This window comes from Salvia splendens, chromosome 5 (assembly GCF_004379255.2).
Source record: "Salvia splendens isolate huo1 chromosome 5, SspV2, whole genome shotgun sequence".
In the NCBI taxonomy this organism is placed as follows: Eukaryota; Viridiplantae; Streptophyta; class Magnoliopsida; order Lamiales; family Lamiaceae; genus Salvia; species Salvia splendens.
In genome coordinates this window covers 31,659,696-31,664,078 of record NC_056036.1, presented here as the reverse complement: position 1 = coordinate 31,664,078, position 4,383 = coordinate 31,659,696, and the positions used below count along the sequence as shown (strand labels likewise).

At 38.4% G+C, this 4,383-nt stretch overlaps 1 pseudogene; it reads left to right on the top strand.

Moving 5' to 3' along the window:
- The first annotated feature begins 201 nt into the window (after positions 1–201).
- On the top strand, positions 202–3,773 carry LOC121805891 (annotated as a pseudogene).
- Positions 3,774–4,383: the final 610 nt, after the last annotated feature.

The window sequence follows — 4,383 nt, the reverse complement described above, 5'->3', positions numbered from 1 at the left end:
TATTTGCACTCTTTCCATTTTTAGTAAAAATTATCACCTACAGCCGCAATTGTTGACTTTGCCATACACTCATTCCTTAATCTCCGTGTCGAAAAGCAAATGTGCGAGTAACCCCGGGACGGAGGGAGTAGAAGACTAAGCGGCAGACATACACAAATGGAAAGAGTTAAAGAAAAATCAAATCTCTCTCATTTACTGATGACTTGATTGAACATTAGCTGCAAAAGAGCTGCTCCCTTCCACACTTGATTCAAACACCAAAACAGAAACCAACCACTTTCCTTCCAAACTTTCTCTCTCTCATACCCAAGCATTTTTCAGTTTTGTAGCATTGGTCACTGTTATAGAGAATATCTATAATCATCTGCTCCCAATCTATGCTCAAACCCTTTAATTTGCATCCCCCAATAATCCCCCCCTCTCTCTCTTGCTATTGATGAGACTGTGCTGACGAGAAGTGAAGGAAAAGAAATACTACTAATAATAATTTGCTTCAACATACCCCTTTGGTATTTGCTAATTTATCTTCTTTTGGTCCTTCCTTTCTTTATTTTACAAGTTGAGAAATGTGGTTTCTCCACAGCTCTCCAGCGGTGGTGATGGAGGAGGATGGCGGGAGGAAGAGGAGCAGCAGAATTTTTGGATTCTCGGTGGATCACGGTGGCGGCGGCGACGATCCATGCTCGACGCCGGTGACGCGGCAGTTCTTCCCGGTGGAGAGCGGAGGGGCAGCGGAATTCCCGGGGCACACTGGGCCGGAGTCAAATTCTGCGAATCGGGCCCCCCCAGTGTGGACGTGGCCCAGCCGATCAAGAAGAGCCGCCGCGGGCCGAGGTCCCGGAGCTGGGAGTCGCACATATGGTATTAACTATAGTAGATGCGTTTCGTTTAGAGCACTTGTTTTGTAAAAATATTCTCTATATTAGTATCAATTTTATAAAATCAGTGCTCAAGACGAAACGCACTTTTTTTAATTAATTTCTGATCTTTTCACGTTAAATTAATTTTGTGTTTCTTTTGTATCAGGGATTGTGGGAAGCAGGTGTATCTAGGTTGGTTTTCAATTGCTAATAAGTGTGAAAATATATTGATTTTGCGGGGTAATTACACCATGCATACAAAACGTTTCATCAACGTTACAAATTAGTACAAAAGGTTTAAAGTTAGCATATATCATACAAAAAGTTTGATTAGTGTTTCAAATTAGTACATTCCGTCAAATAACACTAACACCGTTAATTTTTTCTTATTTTTCATCCTTCACTCCACTCTAAATTAGTATTTGTTAGTATCACATATTACCTTCTTAAAGGAATAGATAATAATTTAGTCAATTAGCACTTTTCTCAAATGTTTTTTTAACACAGGTGGATTTGACACAGCCCATGCTGCTGCTTGGTTAGCTTCCCACAAGCCCTAATTAATCATAGTATTTCATGTAAATATGAATGACTAATTTTATGCAATTTGAATTTAGTGCATATGATAGGGCAGCCATCAAGTTTAGAGGAGTGGAGGCAGACATAAACTTCAGCCTTGAAGATTATGAAGACGACTTAAAACAAGTAATTAATTAATTAATTAAGTATATGGTTTTGTTGGAGAAAATGTAGTGATCAAGATCGTCTACTTGTAACAGATGAGCAATCTGCCGAAGGAGGAATTCGTGCACGTGCTCAGGCGACAAAGCACGGGTTTCCCGCGGGGTAGCTCTAAGTACAGAGGCGTCACTTTGCACAAATGTGGAAGATGGGAGGCCAGAATGGGCCAATTCTTGGGCAAAAAGTAATACTCCTATTAGTATAATTGCCATCAAAATTATCCATTTTTTTTTTAATTTTAATTGTTTATTGAAACATATATGTTTATTTGGGTCTGTTCGATACTGAGATTGAAGCTGCAAGGTACAGACATTATTCTTTCTTGGCCACAATAATAATTGATAATTTAACATCCAAAACAATAATATGATAATAATAATAATAATAATAATAATAATAATAATAATAATAATAATAATTGTAGGGCTTATGATAAAGCCGCTATCAAATGCAATGGAAAGGAAGCAGTGACCAATTTTGAACCCAGCATTTATGATGATGAACTTAACGCTGCAGGTGACTTATTAAACCCCACAATTAATTGGCACTACATTTTCATAATTACTATAGATCTAATTATGAAATACTTACTATGTTAGAGCTCTCACACAACACGTCTACATCAGACGCAAGTCTTGATCTCAGTTTGGGCAATTCAGCTTCCAAAACTGATGTTTGGAGACGCCCAGATCAGGTATAGCGCGCGCACACATATCATTATACAATAATGCGGAGTTCATTACAACTTTATTTGTAGTTCATTATAGGGAATTCAGATAGATAAAAACAATGATAATCATTATAGGAAATTCAGAGATTTAAAAACAATAACATGATCTGGCATAATTTAAAAATATGGAGTTCATTATAAGTTTGTCATTATAATAAATTTCAGGTTATCTTATAATGATGTTGTTCGCCATTTAAGGTTTAAGAATAGTTTGGTACTGATCACAGTTCTATATACTATATATAAGTATGTTTGTTGTGAAAAATTAAATTACAATTGTGAGGCAAAACAGGTGCAATCCGGCATGCAGAGGCAGATGGCCTATAACGAACAGCAGTGGCAAATGCCGTTGTTTGCCACTGTTGCAGTATCATCAGGATTCCCGTAGACGCAGTCAACCGACTCCACGCCAACGGGATCCATCCACTCATCAAACCTTCCTGAACTGAAATGTTTTATGGAGTATATTTTATTTTACTTTGTCAATGGATCAATCTCTATATTTTTGGACACATCAAGAGGGTTTATTGTGGCTTAATTATCCATCTCTTTAGAGGCGGATGATGATGATGATGATGATGGTGATGATGATGATGATGATGATGATGATGATGATGATGATGATGATGATGATGATGATGATGATGGAGGCAAATTTGTTGAGTTAGCGGTTTTTACTCGGTTTGTCCAAGTTTTTTATTTGGAATTATTGTAGGCCATAAATAGATTGAATACAAATTGAGGCATGTATTTTGGATATAAATGAAGTAGTGATGAGAGAGGGAAAGAATGTTGAAAAGAGAAGTGGTAATGGGAAAATGAGATGAATAGTCGGCATCAAGGTGTCCTTTGAATCAGTTCTCATGGCCAAAAGCAATGAGAGAACATGGCTATTATTTTGAGAGGGACTTAAGCTAACTCTACTCAACCTTCAAAGGACTATATTTACTCTTTTTCTTCTCTTTATTTATTTTTAAAATAAAAATGCACGCTCGCGCGCATGTATAGAGATGTAATTAAATACAAACTCTATATATTGTATAAACTCTAAATTATAATTTTGAATCGTTAGATTATAAGATTTGGTGTCAACAGATGATGAATAACGTCGACAGAAAATGTCAATACTGTTAGAAGAGATGATCAGACGCCTAGGCTGGATCAAGCTACTGCTGATCAAATTGATCAAGCCGCTGCATGCCGACGCTCGCATTGCATGCCGCAGCTTGATCAAGCCGCTACTAACCAAGTTGGTCAAGCCGCTGCTAACCAAATTGATCAAGCCGCCACCTGTCGAGTTGATCAACAAGCCGCGATCCGTGATCTCAAGTCACTGGACCGCCAAGCTGATCAAACTGCAATATATTGTCTCAAGTCACTGGACCGTCAAGCTGATCAAGCTGCAGTGTGTTGTGCGCAAGCCAGAACAACCACGAACTCCACGAGAGCTGAAGGTGAGAATAAGACAAAGAAGAGTAAGGAGTGTGCGGTACAAAAGGAGCCAATGATCAACCTTGCACGTGTTGAAACCGCTGACAAGCCAGCTAAGATGGAGGACCACATATGTACTTGGCGCGACGTGGTGTTGTGCGGTTTAAAGAGGAAACATGCCTTGCAGAGTTTGTTAAAGTAGATTAGTACAATGTTCAGAGTTTGTTAAAGTAGATTAGTACAATGTTCTAGATCATTTGAATGGAGTATATATGTATTGCATCTGGTTACATTTGACGTAATAAAAAATACGGATTTGAGAGCTCTCTCCAAATATATCTCTAGTGTGTGTGTGTTCATGGCTTCCGCAGCGTTCTTTCATGGTATCGGAGCAGGATCTCACTGATACTAGCTCTTGATCTTGTTTTTTTTGTTCTTTTTCCTTTACTACTCAAAAATGGCAGAAGCCATTGAAACTATTCCGGTGGCAACACTGCCACCAATCTTCTCTCAGTTGGCCCCTATCTCGATTAAACTAACTGATGGAAATTTTCTCATGTGGCAGCAACAAGTAGATGTTGTTGTGTATGGCTACAGGTGAAACAAAACCACCTCCACAGA